This window comes from Pseudorasbora parva, chromosome 14, assembly GCF_024679245.1.
Source record: "Pseudorasbora parva isolate DD20220531a chromosome 14, ASM2467924v1, whole genome shotgun sequence".
Lineage (NCBI taxonomy): Eukaryota > Metazoa > Chordata > Actinopteri > Cypriniformes > Gobionidae > Pseudorasbora > Pseudorasbora parva.
In genome coordinates this window covers 33,624,309-33,644,628 of record NC_090185.1, presented here as the reverse complement: position 1 = coordinate 33,644,628, position 20,320 = coordinate 33,624,309, and the positions used below count along the sequence as shown (strand labels likewise).

General features: G+C 37.9%; 1 long non-coding RNA gene across 3 annotated transcripts; it reads left to right on the top strand.

The window, feature by feature from the left end:
* The first annotated feature begins 18,170 nt into the window (after nt 1-18,170).
* On the top strand, nt 18,171-19,406 carry LOC137039613 (uncharacterized). 3 transcript variants are annotated; one of them, XR_010897728.1, is made up of 4 exons: nt 18,171-18,215; nt 18,293-18,377; nt 18,486-18,546; nt 18,619-19,406. It is a non-coding gene; the product is annotated as an uncharacterized lncRNA (long non-coding RNA). The 3 variants fall into 3 exon arrangements; XR_010897726.1 differs by having other exon boundaries at nt 18,172-18,215; nt 18,454-18,546; XR_010897727.1 differs by having other exon boundaries at nt 18,174-18,215; nt 18,328-18,377; nt 18,454-18,546.
* Nucleotides 19,407-20,320: the final 914 nt, after the last annotated feature.

Here is a 20,320-nt window from a genome sequence, read left to right as displayed (position 1 = left end):
CCGCACGCGAATGACGCGAATAAATCGCGCTATTCGCGCGAAGTTGGACGCGTAAACAATTTGAATCCATTCGCGCGTGAAATTCGCTTCATTCGTGTGTGACATTCACTACACAACAGACACAACAGAATTCGCGTCATGGGGGTTCTGCCAGGCAGCGGCAGTCGGCAGAAAGACTATCCGAGTTAAGGCTGCTCTCACCGTGGTTGATGAGCGCTGAGCTCCGCTGATCGCCTGGGTCTCACACCTCCGAAAACACCAGATCAAATTTTCAAATAGGACCTTTCTTAATAAATAAATCACATATTTGAGCTTTAAACAACTACATTCTTGCCTGAAAAACTATTAAAAGTACATTTTGTGACACAATACAGTAGTATTTTTAAATTACTCTGGCCTCGGGGTTCCCCTATGGGTTTCCCATCCGTCACTTCACCACGTGACATCAGTAAGCAGGCTCCTCATTGGTTAACGCGGCGCGAATATCCGCCAAAGTTCAGATTTTTCAACTTGAGCGATTCGCGTGTTTCGCGTGGTTCGCGCGAATCACGAGTTCAAAACGCTCAATTTGCGTGATCATTGCCGCGCCATTCGCGCCGCCTCATTCGCGCGAATCGTGCCGCAGAATGCCTATTCGCGTCTCTGCATTGACTTAACATGTAAATCACTCGCGCGAATCGCGTCATTCGCGTGCGGTGTGAACGCAGCATTAGGCTTTCCTGTAGCTCAAACAGTAGAGCGTGGGGCTAGCAACGCCAAGGTCATGGGTCCGATTCCCAGGGAAAGCAAGAAATGACAAAAATGTAAAATGTGTACCTTAAAATGCAATGTAAGTCGCTTTGGATAAAAGCGTCTGCCAAATGCATAAATGTAAATGTAAATTATCTGGGGGCCTCTGGTGATTTGTAATAATTGCAGAGAATAGTACTATTCGCACAGGATTAGTATTATCTAAGGACCTCTGTGATTTAGAAATTACTCCCACACATCTGAGTTTTGCGTGGCACCTTCGCACGGGATAATACTAGTCCCGTGCGAATAGGGCTAATGTCTGCGATCTTAAGCCTTTTTTCTTCCTGCGAGCATTTCTATCTTTATGTTTCACGAAAAATAAAGTCTGCATTCATAATGCGCACCGTTATGAATTCCCGTGCAGCCGCGCCCACACGGATTATGCTTTCACTTTAGAATGAGTATCAATTTGGGAGTAAACTGATTGAATGGTGTGTTTAATATTAGCATCAATACTGTTCTTAATGAAAAACAGAACAGAACAGTACAGTACAATGACAAGCTTCTTTAAATAGGCGCTACATTTAGTTTTGAAACTGAATCTTCCGCCGTGTGTCAGGTTCTCACTCGTGATGAATGAACTCTGACTCCTGCCGCTGGTCTGAGCTCAGTTCATGGCGTCTGTTCGCTAACTGAACGAAATTATGTTAATTTATTAGACTACTGTAAAATAATCAAAACGATATCGATGCCTGTTTATGATTTCATACAGCTATAGAACGAAGTCTTGACATCATATCCGGGAGAAGTCAGTAAATTCGAGTAAAATCCCAGACTTTGCTTATCCCGTGCGAATGTGCCACGCAAAACTCAGATGTGGGGGAGTCATTTCTAAATCACAGAGGTCCCTAGATAATACTAATCCGTGTGAATAGTGCTTTAATCTCGTGTGAATTGGCCATGTCAGTAAAGTAAAAATTCCCCCGCAAATGACCTACCATATTTCGCCGAACACCGAGGTCCTGTGATAGTAGTCCCGTGCGACTACTAATCACATCTCTGTGATTTGGCCAGGATTAGGTGGATCGTATATCATTTTTGCAAGGTGTTTGTTTCCTGTGCGCATTTCTATCTTTATCTTTCATGGAGAATGGAGGCTGCAGTAATAATGTGCACCGTTATGAATTCCCACATGGATACTTTCACTTTAGAATGAGTACCAATTTGGGAGCAAATTGCTTTAATGGTGTGTTTAATATTAATATCAATACTATTCTTTATGAAAAACATAACAGCAGAACAGTAAAATGACAAGCTCGCTTAAATGGCCGCTTTTACATTTAGCTTTGAAACTAAATCTTCCGCCGTATTGTCAGCTTTTCACTCGTGATAAATGAAATCTGACTCCTGCCGCTGTGCTCAGTTCATGGCGTCTGTTCTCTAACTGAACTAAATTATTTCCATTACAATAAGTCTTGACATCATATCCGGGAGATAAGTCAGTAAATTCGAGTAAAATCACAGGCTTTGCTTATCCTGTGCGAATGTGCCACGCAAGATGTGGAAGTCATTTCTAAATCACAGAGGTCCCTAGATAATACTAATCCTGTGCGAACAGTGCTTTAGTTAGTTAATAATATTAATTAAAAACATGTACTTGGGTTTGGTTTAGGGTTAATTAATTGTAATTATGGATATATTTTGTATTACCATACTAAGAAAGTGTAACATGTGAGGATGAAACTGTGAAATAAAGTGTTACCAAAATAATTTTTAACTCATCCACCACTTTCTTTAAAGCTACACTGTGTAACAATTTTAGTTTATTCTTAGCTAAAAACACTTAGTTCTTTAGAAAATATATGTGCTCATTAATGTATATTTACTTCTTTCAAGTTATAAAGTATTCTCGTAAGTTTATAATATGCCATTGAAAATACATACGGGTGAGGGGTTCGAATGCCGGTCGCCATGTTGCCCCTCCATCTTGAAAGTACATTAGCCAAAGAGGGACATACCCGTAAATTCAAGCTTCGCTTTGCATGAACAAGCAGTCATGAATGAGGTCGAACTGGAAGCCATGTTAATCTTGGACTAAATCAGCCACCGTAGGAGTTAAAACGAAAATCGGAATTGAGAGGAACAGAAACTAATATTCACGTGATGGTCATATACCTTTTCACCGCTAGATGGGGGAAAATATATCACACAGTGTAGCTTTAAAAACAACTTTTTCAAGCCAAAGATCCTGATGAAAGCCGAAATCTGAAAAATGACATGACATTTATATGTTTATTTGTTCAATAACTCAAGGCAACCCCTGCGTTTTAATCATGATCCAAACAAAGAAACACATGTAGCATGAGCAGTTGTTTTATACATCAGATTGCATAATTTTAAGACTTAGAGCAAATACAGATTGGTCTGACACCTGCACAAAACAAAAACAGATGGATTGAATAAAAATGCATTTTCAATCTGACAGTAGGTTGAGCACATGGAAAAGAAGCGTTTCTTTGGGTACCGCTGTAAAAATGCCATCAAAACTATAAACAGTTTCATCCAGAGATACATTCATCATTTAACCAACCCCCTGCCTCCAATTCAATATTTAAATATTTTTTTAATTTTCAAGTATCGCAAACAGTGATCTTGCTGTCAATTTTTTTTAGAATTCCCCTTTAAAGGGATACTTCACTGCCGTTTCATATTAAACTATGTTATTCCCTTAACTAAAACGAGTTGATACATACCTCTCTCGTCTGAGTGCGTGCTCTTAATCTCTCTGACACGCAGTGACGATCTGATAGCATTTAGCTTAGCCCACTAAGCCCAGTTCATTCACTATGGAACCAAACAGAGATCAAGTTAGAAGTACCAAACACCTCCATCTTTTCCCTATTTAAATACAGTTACACGAGTAGTTAAACGATCAAGTATGGTGACAAAATAAAACGTGGCACGTTTCTTATCGGATTAAAAAGGAGAACTATAATGTATGGCGGATTAGCTCTTCTGAGAGTACTTCAGCTCGGCGCAGTAAAAAGTCCCGGCCGAAACATCTTTCCTCACATCTCCCTATTGACAGAAATGAGAGAATGAGGGATTAAGAGCACGCACTGAGACGAGAGAGGTATGTATCAACTCGTTTTAGTTAAGGGAATAACATAGTTTAATATGAAAAAGCGGTGAAGTAACCCTTTAAGAATTACAAATGTCAATTTTACAGTACATTTGGGTAACACTTTCTATAGAAGCACATGCTTATAATAAATAATAGCTCCAGTTATAAAGAACTATAGTGTGTTATAAGAACAGATATAGTTTCATTTATAAAAATGCACATTCTCATAATCTATTATACACTGATTTATAAGTATTAATTAGTCAGTCGTATAGTTCCATGAATGTATTTACACAGCCTGCATTGCTATAATGTTATTATATTATTATATATCATAAATACAAAGACCTCTATCCGATTTCTGTCAGGTAAGTGAATATTGTTATTAATAGCCATGTTGTGTGCTTATAAATAGTGTGAGTGATAATACAGTTATTAACCTCTATAAATGTATCATTGATGACTTTAAGTAAAGTGAAAACATTGCTTACATTTTTTTCTAAAGTAAATGTCAAGAAATCATGAAGCGCTCATATTTTAAGTAGTTCATTTGTGAATTTAACTAATGAACAAAAAAACCTGTAATAAAATAATGGGAAAAAATATATATTTTAATGTTACATACTAGCAATACACTGCAACATTATTTTTAAAGTATAATTCCAAACTGCTTTAATACCATGCATGTGGCTGAGCAGATATAGATTAAAGACATAATTGACAACTAATTGGTACAGCAAACTCGTGTCCCTGGAACTATTTTATATTTGATCATTTATAAATCACTGTGTGCTATAATTCATTACAAGCATGGACTTAAAAATATAAAATATTACCTACATTTTTAAAGAAAAGTAGGGAAAAGTGGAAATAATTTTTTTTTAATAATGAATATTATGAAACTATATAATTAATTGTGTTAAATAAAATCAACATTGCTAATTTATATAATAAGTAAATACGCTAATATGTATTAATAATAATAATAATAATAATAATAATAATAATAATAATACATTTTATTTATAATGCACTTTTTTTTTAAACCCAAACAATATTTAAATATAACAACGACATGATACTTCGAAATGTAATAAGTATTATATTTTTTTGCTGGAAAAAGTTGTTAAATTATAGCTGTTCTGACAACAGGAGCACCTTTAGTGAAGTGTCACTCCAGTCAATTTCATCCAATTAAACCCTGATTAAGTCATAATGAACATTTGTAATATCATCTCCAAATTCAATTGCTACTTATCACCTGAGTGCTTGTCAACTCTGGGAGCCTGTGAAAACACATGTACGCTAATGTTTCGTTCTAATCGTCCGTAATATATTTGTGAAATTGCGCTGAATAATGATGAGTAGGAAAAGCTGTCCTGCAGTCAAAAGCAGCAGCTTGTGGTGTCATTGTCTACTTCAGATAGCGGACATTGGAAAAACTATCAGGCAGCGAGTCTTATTTGAATGCGTGGGGCAATTGTAAGCGAGACCCGTATCAGAGAGGGAATTTGCTTAAATTTCCCTTCTAGTCCCAAATCTTTCAATCAATCGCCGACTCGCTTTACCAACTTCAGAGCGTTCCAGCACAAAGTAACTAATCTCCTTGTAGGCTCTCTTGGCCCCCCAAACTTCAATGGAATCGTGCTGATGGTGGCTAATTTAATCTATGGGAAGCGGAAATTGCTGTCTGTCTCTGCCTCCTGTCAGCGAAAACGGAATTTAATCAGTACTTAATTGTTTCCCAGCCCTTGTTGTAATTCAATAACACGACCTACTCTTCAGATGTTATTTAAGACTGCTTTTCTCCCCTTTTATGCGGCGTAATGTTTCAGCTGCTGTCAAGCATTCTGACGCAGGCAATCGAGGCCTATCTCGATGCAACGAGTGGCAGATAACCACTTGACTGATAGTATTCGCTGATTGCTTGGAAATGTATAATATTGAGCGCTTGTAATAACTTAGAAATGTCTTCTTTTTGACAGTGGCAGTCGTGGTCAATTGAAGTTCAAGCGCAGCAATTGATTTTATCTCAGTCTTTATTTTTGTTGAAGTCACTTGTGGCACCATCCGTCAACCACCGTGCTCGTGATTTCCCTGCGGCTCAGGTGATTGTCTCTTAACCTGGATCTTAAAAACCGGATTCAAAGAAAGTTGGGACTGTAGAACTTGTGAATAAAAACAGAATGCAATGAGTTTTAAATTTCAATATTTTACTCAGAATACAACATAGATGACATGTTTAAACTGAGAAAATGTATAATTAAAAAAAAAAAAAATGATTTTAATTTTCATGGCATCAAAACATCTCAGAAAAGTTGGGACAAGGTCATGTTTACCACTGTGTGGCATCCACTCTTCTTTTTATAACAGTCTGTAAAAGTCTGGGTACTGAGGAGACAAGTTGAAACTCAAGTTTAGGAATAGGAATGTTGTCCCATTGTTGTCTAATACAGGCTTCTAGTTGCTCAATTGCCTTAGGTCTTCTTTGTCGCACCTTCCTCTTTATGATGCACCAAATGTTTTCTGTGGGCGAAAGATCTGGACTGCAGGCTGGCCATTTCAGTAAGCGGATCCTTCTTCTACGCAGCCATAATGTTGTAATTGATGCAGTATGTGGTCTGGCAATGTCATGTTGGAAAATGTTCCGTGAAAGGGACGACATCTGGATGGGAGCATTATGTTGTTCTAGAACTTTCAACATTGATGGAGTTCCAGATGTGTAAGCTGCCCATGCCACACACACTCATGCAACCCCATACCATCAGAGATGCAGGCTTCTGAACTGAGCGCTGATAACAACTTGGGTTGTCCTTGTCCTCTTTAGTCCGCATAACATGGCATCCCAGTTTTCCAAAAAGAACTTCAAATTTTGATTCATCTGACCACAGAACATTTTTCCACTTTGCCACAGTCCATTTTAAATGAGCCTTGGCCCAGAGAAAACGGCTGCACTTCTGGATCATGTTTCGATATGGCTTCTTTTTTGACCTATAGAGTTTTAGCCAGCAACGGCAAATGGCATGGTGGATTGTGTCCGACAAGTATTCCTGAGCCCATGTTGTGATTTCCATTACAGTAGTGTTCCTGTATGTGATTCAGTACCAGAAGATGACAGGCATCCAGTATGTGGCCTTGACCCTTACGCACAGAGATTGTTCCAGATTCTCTGAATCTTTGGATATATTGTGCACTGTAGATGATGATAACTTCAAATTCTTTGCAATTTTTCACTGAGAAACTCCTTTCTGATTTTGCTCCACTATTTTTCACCGCAGCATTGGGCAAATTGGGGATCCTCTGCCCATTTTGACTTCTGAGAGACACTGCCAATCTGAGGCTAAGGCCCATACCCAATCATGACGGCAATTTACCTAATAAGTTGCAAATTGTTCCTCCAGATTTTCCTTATATGTACATTTAACTTTTCCGGCCTCTTAGTCCCAACTTTTTTGGAATATGTAGCTCTCATGAAACCTAAAATGAGCCAATATTTGGCATGACATTTCAAAATGTCTCACTTTCAACATTTAATATGTTATCTATATTCTATTGTGAATACAATTTATGTGAATTAAGTTTATGCGATTTGTAAATTATTGCCTTCCTTTTTATTCATAATTTGTATAGTGTCCAAACTTTTTTGGAAGCGGTGTGTGTATATGATCCAGGATATATGTGAAGAAAATAGATGCACAAAAATACACTTGTCCGAAATCCAAAATATCTAAATACATACAAGTCACTTATGTATGTCCATATGTTTCTAACCTTTCTGTTCAAATCCAAATAGTTAAAGAACAACATTTTGTTCCAACAATACAACAATACAATTATTCAACATATAGAACAACATAAATGTCTCCAACTCTAAATGATCGACATGATTAAAACTTTGCTGAAAAATTGTCTTATTGACAGGTTATACTTTTTAGCAAGTGAAGTTTAGTACACTAAAAATGCTGGGTTGTTTCAACCCAAATTTTGGTCAAATGTGGATAAACTAAATCTAAATCTAAACCCAAATTTGGGTTAAAACAATCCAGCAGTTTTTCACCAGCCATGTTAAATGTTTTATATTGAAAACTCATGTTAAAATGCATCAAATATGTGACCCCGTTTGTGAAACCCTGGCTAAAGTTGCAAAATTAAAGTATGAGATTTTGATCGTCAGAGTGCCATAGCCAAAAAAATGACGACAATAGGTAATTTGTGTTTATTGCTGTAAATGATAAATTATACCAAGGGGTTTGAGATACAATACTCAATTTTTAATTCGTAACATTATAAATACTGAAATTAGTGATTTTATTGACACTACACTTTATACTTTTGCACAAAAAAAAAATATCGGATGTGGGCTCCCTAAACGTCGATTTTAATCATCTCAGGGGGTTTTCATCACAACAAGACCTGCTGATTCGTATGATAGATCGGTTCAGGAACGTATTTTTTTTTACCATTAGGAAGAGAAATACATTGTTATCAATCGGCACAAGCGGCAGTCAGGTCATCGCGACTTAAGCCGGGTTCAGATGTCTGGCGAGATATTTTCGTGTCATCGCCAATATTTTAATATTTTCTTCTTTGTTTTGTAGCTCAACATTGTGTCAATAATAACCATCTTAATTTAAATTAATATTAGGTCTGCTATGTGTCTATTTAAAACATGTTGTGAATGGTGGTGCATCAGATTAATGGAGTGTTTCCCAACCGGGGTGCCGCGTAAAAGGTTTCAGCACACACTTGCATCGCGGTTCATCTCACATCTGATGTCGCTTTAATATGGGTTGTAACTTGAAAATAATGCTTTATGTATGTTTCTGTCGATGGATACACATGCTGGCTCCTCAGTTATAAATTACAACAGCGATAATAAAAGAAAAACGTGGGCAAACGGTCTCAGTTTACTTAGTAAACTTTGTTCAATGCATGTGAGTGCTGCCGTATCTTCGAATATGAATACGGGTGTAGAGCCAGAAGAGTTCTTATTCAAGTCTTGCGCTTGAACTGACAAACTCACACAAGAAGTAGCCGATGTCAACATATCCATCTTGATGAGTATCCTAGCAGACATAGTCTGAATATGCCTTAAGTTAACATACAGTCGAGAAAGCGATACCCTTGGGTCTTAAAGGGGCAGTAGCCTTTACTGCTGTCTGTTTAATGTCAAAGAAGATAAGGAATCACTCACTGCTCTTGAATGAATAGCTTTTGTAAGTTTATTTAAGTATTTCATTTAAACAGTTAAATATGCAGTAATTTTTCATTTGATTACTTTAATCAATTTATTTAGGCTACCTAAAAACCTACATGAAAACCCCGAAAAGCATTATTTTATTACTAGCCTATCTTTGCTCAATAGTAATTGTTTGTGCTGCTGCTTGTATTTAACTTATTTGTTCTTTTCTTTATTTTTATTTGACAGTAGTCCTTTTGTCCATGAACATAGCAAATACTGAACCATACAGAAACCGTGAACCTGAAACTGTGAACCTACCTAAAACCGAATCGTGAGCAATCCGTACCATTACACCTCTAGCGTAACCTATGCGAGGGGGTGCCACAAAATTTAGATCATTTTCAAAGTGCACCATGACTGAAAAAAGGTTGGGAAACACTGGATTAATGAATTAAGTTATCTAGGCTATTTGACATGGCAGCACTTAAACACAAGCAGGAACAGAAAATAGCTGATTGCTTAAACAGCTTTTGTGATATTAATCTCGGTGGAATTACCCGAATTATGATGATATAACCGGGTTTATTGAAGTAAGTGCAGGTTGAGGGTACATGAGGGTAAATAAATGATGACAGAATTTTCATTTTTGGGTGAACTATCACTCTCTTTATTTTTACTCCAGTCCTGTATTTAATGTAGCCCAGTAAAATCATTTAAGTTAGAGATTTTCTACTGAAATGTAATATATTAATTCAGTTATATATTAATGACTTTTTCCATGGATATTTAATTTTATCAATAAAGTTATACAAATAATTTCAATTAATTGACTTGGTAATTTGTTGCTTCAATCTCTTGACCCCCAATTCATTTGAATGTTTTTGTGCTTTTTGGACATCCGCATCATAATAAATAGGCCTATTTTACAAAACTTTAAGAATTTTCCCATAAATGTGTCATATATCACTGAAAATGGGAGAATCTCAGCTTTAATGTGGTATATGGCTCATATTTAGGATAATTATGCATCAAATGTGTTGCAGTTTTAAAAATAAGCTTGTGTTTACATTGGAATTTCTCAAAACATGATTGTCTGAGCCAGAAATTCAGCAAATTTTTAACATAGCCATACTCAGTTAATATTAGAGATATCAAGGTTATATTTTAACAGAATGTTCTTTACATTATGTAGGATGATTTTATGTAGAAAATAGTGAATCACAAACAAATGACTTTAGGAGGGTTTTCACAGACAAGGTCACATATGATTCATCAGGATTATGAGGAATGTTTATGTGTCTCTTAATCATCGTTGTACATTGTGGGTATAGTGTGCGCTGCATTGTATGTTTTAAAACTACAGAGCTTTGGTCCCAGAATAAATACCATCTTACCAAGACATATTATTTACAGATATAGAGTGACAACTGATATTTATATGCATTGTATGTCAGTAGTCTGCTATACTGTTATAAAGATCTTATTGATTTACATTTCAATCATCTCAATTTCATCTAACTTTTGGCCATATAAATATCAGGATCTGCACCAAATTGCATATATTTGCTGAGTTTGGACCTCTGGAAAAAATGGAGGTGTTTTATCCTCCTCAAGTATGAGCTCCATATTCTACAGTCCCTGACAAAAGTCTTGTTGCTTGTGTACAAATTGACCAAAAGTGCCGCTGAAATATATTTCTAATTAAGATTTTTTTACAAGAAATGGCTCATTTTAATCCCACCAGCTTTTGTGATAATGTTTCAGTGAAAAACTAAACTTTCAAAAAGTATTCTAATATTCACAGCTTGGTAAAGCCCATTGAGTCAATTTTTGCAAAGACATAAGTGTTGTCACCTTGTCATATGAGCTTCACCTGTGACTAATAATGGATCAATTAGGTCTCAAGTGTATATAAAAAGAACCCCAGTATGCTAGACCTTCACATCAACTGCAACTAGACCTCTGCAAACATGCCTAAGATTCACCTAGAGACTAAAGTTTTGATTATCAAGAGGCTGAAGATCCACTGCTGATGTGGCAGACACCTTCAATGTGTCTCAGCGTCAAGTACAGAGGATAAAAAAAAAGATTTGAAGAGACTGGAGACGTTTTTGACAAGCCCAGGACAGGCAGACCCCGCAAGACAACTGTTCGATAGGACCGTTTGTTGGCTCAAAAATCCAAGGCCAGCCCATTTTCCACTGCAGCAGAGCTCCACGAGACCTGGTCACCTGAAGTCCCTGTGTCAACCAGAACAGTTTGTTGGATTCTGTCTCGAAATGGCCTCCATGGTCGAATCAGTGCCCAGAAGCCAGCACTAAAAAGACAATTGAAAAACCGTGTGGCATTTGCCAAGGCCCACAGCCTGCTAAAAGGATGGAAGCTGGAAAAGTGGCAGAAGGTGGATTATTCAGATGAATCTTCTGTTGAATTACACCACAGTCGCCACAAATATTGCAGGAGACCTACTGGAGCCAGAATGGATCCGAGATTCACCCAGAAAACAGTGAAGTTTGGTGGCGGAAAAATCATGGTCTGGGGTTACATCCAGTATGGGGGTGTGCGAGAGATCTGCAGGGTGGAAGGCAACATCAATAGTCTAAAATACCAAGAAATCTTAGCTACCTCTTATTCCCAACTATAAAAGAGGCCAAATTCTGCAGCAGGACGGTGCTCCATCGCATACTTCCATCTCCACATCAAAGTTCCTCAAGGCGAAGAAGATCAAGATGCACCAGGATTGGCCAGGCCAGTCACCAGACATGAACATCATTGAGCATATGTGGGGTAGGATGAAAGAGGACGCATGGAAGACGAAACCAAAGAATATTGATGAACTCTGGGAGGCATGCAAGACTGCTTTCTTAGCTATTCCTGATGACTTCATCAATAAATTGTATGAATCCTTGCCAAACCGCATAGATGCAGTCCTTCAAGCTCATGGAAGTCATACAAGATATTAAATTTGGATCTCACAGCACCACAACTTAATTTGCTGACATATTTTTGTATTTGCAGTAAATTTGTTCAATTTCTGTATAGGCGACAAAACTTTTGTCTTGCCAAAATTTGACCTTTCTGTCTTGATTAAATGATAAATATTTTTTCTATGAAAATTATTTATTGCAGTGCATTAAACATCATTTGGGAGGGTTTTAGCTTTTCATATGAGCTATTTCTAACACCAAAATAATTAATTAAAAGTCAGGTTAATATCAGGTATTTCTAGAAAATAGATAAGTGACGAGACTTTTGTCAGGGACTGTACCTATTTCATACTATATGAACCATAAAAGCCAGATTTATCAAAAATGATACTCAACAAAAAGCACACATTCTAACTTTTTTGTCTAAATGTTCAATAGACAAAAAAATTAATGAAAAAAAATTAATATGTCAGGTTAATATTTGCTGTGAAAAATAAATTATATTAAAGAAACATGCCAACTTTTTTGGGACTTTATCTTATTCACCATATCCCCTAGCCTAGTAATCTAGACGCACCCTAGCGGCAGCAAATCTAATCTGCCCGCGAGTGTCGTCTAGCAACTCTCAATACCCTTCTGAGCTGTATTCGCTTAACTCTTGCCGGGTCAATCACATCGTGTATAGAGTCGGTGGGCGGGGCCATAATGACGATGGCTGAGTTGCGTTTGAGTGTTTCTAGTAAACACAGAAACTGGCGAACGGCGGCGGTCTTTCGAATCAGCTTTGACCGCGACTCTGGAAGACTTGGAGTTAAGCTTTTCTCTGAGAAAAGAACAAAGAACGGCACTGAAGTCATTCTTAAGAAGGGAAAATGTGTTCGGAGTTTTGCCGACTGGATACGGCGAAAGTTTAATCTGTCAACTAGCTCTGTTTCACCTTCGTTGCTCTGGTTGGTTGTAGCGCTATCCTATCCCGTGCAGAGGGAGTTTGAAAGACAACCGTTTATCCCGCCCCTCGGATTGAGCTGTCAATGGTGAGTTTCCAGACCAAACATCTTGTTGTGGGTCTGGCTTGTCAGGCTACATATCCCCTAGAGTTAGATAAGTCTTTACATACCATTATCATATCTGTGCGTGCCATAACTCTGTCTGACGCACACCACTAGCCTAGCTTAGCACAAAGACTGAAGGTAAATGGCTCCATCTAGCCTACTGCTCAATAAGTGACAAAATAATGCCAACATTTTCCTATTTACATGTTGTGCTGTGTATATTTACATTGCGTACTAAGACCGTCGGAAAAGGAAAGTTGTGCTTTTCTAGACCGATATGGCTATGAACTATACTCTCATACCTGCATAATAATCAAGGAACTTACTCAGAGCCTCACGGCTAACTTCCGTCAGCATAACTAACGTGACAACCTGCTTTCACAGAGAGCGTGCTTGGGACTATTTTCATGTTTCAGATATCAAGTCAGATCTAGTCCAATCAAGAGATTAGGGATCGTGTGGAATCTGGCACGTTCAGGAGCAGTAAATAATCATAATGACACCACACAACTGGGGATTTTTTGGACAAAAAGTCAGTTGCAAGAATCCAGATCGTTGGGGGTAGCAAATCGAGTCTAAAATCATGAAATCTTCAAATGTGTGGCTAGCCTAAGAGTAAGGGGAAATCTGAAACCACTCGCTTGGAGAGACGGTTCATGATTTATGAGGATTATAAAAGAGTGGGTGGATTTTTGCCATTATAGGCTGGTTGTTTGCATAACCTGTGGACACACATCTGAATTTTGCATAATAGGTCCTCTTTAATAAAAAAATGATAGTAATACAAATTAATAAAAAACTAGTGTGTGGTGACAGCTTTACTTACTGGGACAAGAACCGACTTACAATCTAATAAAAGTGATACAGGTAATGTATTCTTTTAGAAAATACCTGCATTTTTTTTAAACCAAGTCCTCACAATAACTGTGGCTCAGTCTCATTATAAACCCTGTTAAAACACTCAGCGCTCCACTTACAATGCCTGTTCGTGGACTTTTTTTCTTTTTTTGGTGCTGGTAAAATGAAAAGCAGAGTGAATCCATTGTTTGAACTCCAGCAAAACACAAAGTTCAATTAAGTGGCGAGCTGCTCATTTTGAACCTCATTAACGGAGAGGAAAAACTGCTGAGGCGCCTTGGGCAGCTCATGCCAGCGTTTTACACTGTACCTGGAGCTGCAGCGATAACTTACTGGCATCATTAAATAGCCACTGTGAAAGCGCTTTCAGATCCCATGGAAAATTCATCTTGACATTTATTCCCTTTGAAATAATCCATTGACAAAATATGAAGTGAATTCATTCATGCATCGCAGGAAAGCGGTGCAGTGAAATTCGCATCCCATTCACGTTGTGCATGTTTAGGACTTTTAAGGACAGTAACAACAAAAGAAGCCCATGGTTGCATTCAGTCAGAGGTTGACAAATATTGTTTCAGCACTGTGCAATTTCAGCAAATACTCCAAATACACTAGATGAAAAGACCCTGTGTATTTGTGAAACACTTCTTCACACTCTTGTTTTCAAACGTACCATCAAAGAAAGAAATGTGGGAAGCTGGTGAATGATTACTACTGCAAGAACAAAGCCAAGAGCTCTAATCAAAAGCTCCATGATAATTTGCGCTTCACAGTATGACATACTTTTCCAAAGAGGGAACTGCTGTTGTTTTTCAGTGGAAATTAAGAGATGTGGTTTTCACTGCAGTATTGCTGCATTAATATGGCTAAATGGAATTTCAGATCAATGAAGTGGAGCCTGTAACATTTACATAAAATCTGTCTGGTATTATCCTGCTCAGACATTTCGCTTTAGCTAGATTATGTATAAATACCATTGTATGAAGAAAAAAAAAAGTGATGCTACAAATGCTCAGTAGTTGCAAGGATTTTCTCTATGGCATTGCTGGAGTGTTGCTAGGCAGCTTCTTCGTCATACATGTCAGACATTTTGAGGGAAAATATCCTAAATAAATTTGAGGTTTACGTTTTATGCATTCATTTGTTTGTGAACCAATTCACTTGTGCTGAATGTGTCCACATTTTTTTATTACATTTGTGGAGTGATTATACAAATTGGTAGCTAAACACCTTAATATTTATTAAACAAGCATGCAAGGAGATTGTATAAATGACTGGGGCTCTAATTCTTTGACAGAATTGGGGCCAGATTTACTAACAGCTTGAGCCAACGCAAACCTTCTTTTGGCGTTAAAAAATGTAAAATAAGGATTTACTAAAGACGCTGAAAACAAAGGTCACTATCATGAGTGACGCCAGGCCGACGCAGTTATCATTTTCACGTCCAGCGCCATGTTGTTTAAATAGCAAATGGGGGTGCTGGAAAACCAGGTGTGTTCAGGCGCATTGTTGGCGTGTTGCTATTTTGAGGAACTGAAATCGACTGTGCCATTGATCAACAACAACCTGGTCTAAAGTCAATAGTGCAGTATTTTTTGTGTTATTTAAAGGCCGTGTTCGTAATTTGCGCCTATGGGTGTTGCATAACACGTACACTCTGCTTGTTACACACACAGGGATGTGCAGCAGCACACAAACATTTTTAAATAACACAAATAAAAGGAGGATAAAATAAATAGTGAATCCGCCATGGTGCGAGCGCAATTGGATTTGAAAACTGCAGAGTGTAGAATTTATGAGGATATGTTGATATAAATGCAGTATAATATATAGGGCTGCAACAACTAGTTGATAAATTCTATAATAAACAATAATGAAAATCTTCGACAATGATTCTTATTATTGATTAGTCGGGTCTGCCCTCTCTACATGCAAAGCTTTCACCAGTCGCGCCAAATAACAGCACTTCCACAGCGTTTTTAGAAAAGATATCTGTCTACACTGCACGGCTGAAAATGCATGACCGTTCATGGACCCTGGGCATGTGCGTACAAGTGTAAACATTTGCCTCTTGCATGTGTATCAATCAATCAATCAACTTTATTTATATAGCGCTTTTACAATCACGATTGTGTCAAAGCAGCTTCACAGTGTCAAACAGGACAATATTGCTACAAAAAGATTTGGCTGTACAGTCGTTCTGGAGAAAACAGTGATGTCATCAGCTTATTTTAATTTATCATACAGCGACAATGTTGGCAGTTCTGTATTATAGTTTACAGAATTAAATAAAACCTAATTCATACATTTTATTTGTATATTTAGTTGAATAACTTTGATCATAATTTTAGTGTCCCCAACTGAGCAAGCCAAGCCAAAGGCGACAGTGGGCTGGGAAGGAACCAAAACTCCATCAGGGCATGATGGAGAAAAATAAACCTTGGGAGAAACCAGGCTCAGTCGGGGTGCCAGTTCTCCTCTAACCTATTAACAAAATGGACATACCCAGAAATTGGGTTGTTTGAATGGGTCCATTTACTGGGTTCAAATAACCCAATATCTGGGTTTGTCCATTTTCTACCCAACTTCGGTTGTTTTTTTTTTATTCTGGGAAACGCAGTCCGTTTACACCATAGACTGTAAAAAATATGGACGTAGTGTCCGTGACGTCACCCATAGGATTCCGATAAGCCGTTCTGAAGCGTAAAGTAGAGACGAGCTGGGCATCACGACGTGGCAGCACGTCATCGCGAGTCACGCCCGGATAACAGAAAATGGGCAAAGAGGCGGAATGTGGGCGGAACTTATGTGACGTAATGACTATAGACGGCGGATAAATGGCTATCCACCTGTCACTCAAATTAGCCACACCCTTAATTTTGCAGAACTTTAAGGCTTTATATAATGTAAACAAATAAGTTTACATAAGTTAATAAGTTTACATAATGTAAATGAATACGTTTACTGAAAAAAATCACCCACCTCAGAGTGTTCATAAAGGGGAAAATTAGCCATATAGACCAAAACCACAATTTGTACCAGGCTGTAAACATGTTTTTTTCTGCTGTAAAGTTGGGAATTTTAACATGGGGCTCAATGAGATTTTGCTCCCTTCTGGAGCCTGTCCCTAGTGGCCAGTCAAGGAATTGCAGTTTACATTACTTCCGTATTGGCTTCAAGAGACACCGCGAGAGGTTGCCGCTTGGTTTACACCAGGGGTCCCCAAACTCGGTTCCTGGAGGGACGCTGTCCTACAGAGTTTAGCTCCAACCCCAATCAAACACACCTGAAACAGCTAATCAATGTCTTTATAGGCCACAGTAACACATTGGCTGCGTCCGAAAACCTAGGCAGCTGCCTCGTCAGACAATGACTCTGCAGGCTGCGCTTTGTGCATGAAGGCACCTCACGAAACTAATTTTGGACAGACTTCTAAGGCAGTGTAACAGTTTAATGATCTACAGCTAAATAGAGAGTGCTTTGGTGAGAACTAAACACATATTTAATAACTACAGTAGTGATTTCTCGCTAGAAATGACATCAGAAGTGTAATATGTTGGTAAAAAAACGTACATTTACACACAAACTGACCAGCAAACGCAACTTCTGGACGCCATCTTTTTTCCACAGCTCAGCTGTCATTTAATGGAAAGCACAGGATTGTGGGATATCAAAGGCAGCGAAGGACACATGTACGCTGCTTTCAAAAATCGATCAGATGAAGGTATCTCAGGAGACAGGAAGTGAGTTCAACAATAGATTCGGACATGGCTTGATGCCTTCCTGCCTTCAAATGTGTCCTCCGAAGGCAGCATTTTACAGGTTTCGGACGCAGCCATTGTTTAGCTGTTTCAGCTGTGTTTGACTGGAGCTAAATTGTGCAGGACAGTGGCCCCTCCAGGTCCGAGAACGAGAACCTCTGGTTTACACTGAAACGCAACCCCAGTTTTAGAGTTTTCAAACTAAAATGGGATCTGCAGCATTTCCAAAAGTATCCATTTTAGTTTTTTGCTATAAGTTACGGACATGTTTTTTGAAGACTAATTCAATTTTTTTTAAGTTATTTTGCTTTATAGCAATACTTTTATTCAGTCATAGGCTCGTTCTTATGTACTAGAGCAGGTCCGCACATGCACACTCTTTAAAAAAAGGTGCTTTAAATCTCTTGACAAACTAAAAGACGTAAAAGACATTTGTATGTGTAACAGGATTAGGTGATTGACAGCAGTGCCCACCAATCAGCAATCAGTATTGTCCTATTTAAAGGCTGATTGGTTGTTACCTGGGATGCGTCACGTCCATTTTTCCCCTTTGTTGTGCTATTTCGTCAATGTCTGGAGGTAAGCGTGCTATGTTCTGATAGGCAATATTCTGGAACTTGTTGATGTGTACAACTTTTAAATCGCCTTTGCTGTAGTGTAACTGAGTGCTGGTGTTTTGTCGTGCGGCTAGCTGAAATCTGAGTCCTTTGTGTCTGCCGAGTCTGTCTGTTCACCTCTCAGGTATGTTTTAAACCACTGGTTTGAGGGGATTTGTATAGTTGTGTGGATTTAACGTGTATTTCGCATACCAAAATAGTTATGATTTCCCGCACCCCATTGTGTTTTTAGTGGGTATGACTGTGACAAACCTGTTCTTCTAACGTGGTTTAGTGTGTGTAAGATCTCAACGGTAAGTATTTTAACTGTAATTATAATTGAGTGGGGATTATATTGATTATTAACATCTTTTTTTCTGCTGCAGGATGCTCCCTCTCGTTTTACGCTGTAATAGTGTGCTGTCGTCTCCGCGCTGTTAATGCGCTACTGTATCCGGTTGCGCAGACGAATCTCAAACTATGCTAACTAAAGGGGGACTGCTTGTCTGATTTGTTGTATTGGTACCCTGCTTTTTGGTTTGTTTGGGAGGCCTGGGTAGCTCTCTTCATTTTTAGAAGAGGTCAACCAGTCCTCTGGTTTTCTTTGTTTTTGATTTTTCATTGTTTCTGATGCAGCTCAATGTGTGTATCTTGTTGAGTATTGCTATAATAATCCATTCCTGTGATCAACTCTTTGATAATAAGGTCATTGTTGCTCTTCCATGTTCTCCCTGCTTTTCTACCATTTTATGTGAGGAGCGGCTGCATTAGTTTTGATCCATATTTTTGTCTAAAGTTTATTTTCAATGTGTTTAATTTATTTATTTTTTACTGCAGGAGCTGAGGTCCCATGGGTGGATGGTTCTTCCTTGTGGTGGTGGTTCTTCATCGTGTGCGGTGTACACCTTTGAGTATTTGCTAGTGTGACTAGAGTGCACGGGTGTGTGTGCGTGGAAGTGTGCTCTTGTAGAACCACCATCTCCATTGATTCCCGCCATTGGGAGCCTCAGCCCTGCTGGTATTTGTTTTGTTTATATGTATATGATTATTATTTAAGCTGTTTCTTTATTTTTTTGTATTTTGTTTTCCTTTCTTTGAAGTGGGGACCTGCATGTTTTGTGCTTAAATTTTAAACTCTTTTTGTAATAAACAATTGTGGTATTTTTATACTTTACTCACGTCTCTTGCTTGCTTTTTATGAGGGAATCGAACTTGTGTGCTTTGTTACTTCATTATTAAGTGGTTTTAAGTATTTTCCCTGGGGTTATTCCTTGGGGTGGCGTAGTCGGATCTTCTTATTAGTTGACATAAATTTACACTGCTCCTGCCACATATGTATTCAAAATAAAATATATAGATTGTACTAAATGTCAGCTTGCTTATTTTGCTCAAGATACAAATTTATTAAGTCCGCATGTCATATAAACAAGAAACTAACCAGGTGGAGATCTGTCGTTGCAACCACATGTTTGCGATGCTGTTTGTGAATGTTCGTTGGAACTAAAGTTTCGGGAAACACAAACTAATTTAACTTTGCTGATAACAACAGAACTTGGGACCCTAGTTGGCTAACGATGCTTTTGAGAAACGCACCCCAGGACTAAATGGTCCGGAGCAATCAAACTAATCCCATACGGAAATGTAATATATGTCTATATATGAAATATCAATATATGCGATATATGTGATATATAAAGTAAAAACATATATGAAACATATTAGAAATTGGAACAATTCCATATATTGACATATAAATCTATCCCATATATTATATATGTTAATGTATGTATAATACATATTTTGACATATAGGTCTCATATATGAAATATCCTAATATGCTCATATAGAGTAAAAACATAAATGCACATATATGCACAGCATCAGAAATTCCATATATTGACATATATCTTTAGTCCACATATTATATATGTTTAAATTATATATGTGACAAATCATTATCACTGTCAAATGTCATAGAGTCTTAACCCCTTAAGTGTCACTGGCCCACCGGTGGGCCCATTTGCCACTTCATGTTTAAAACAATATATCCTATATTTGTCCTGATCTAATGTTGACAAACTATATATC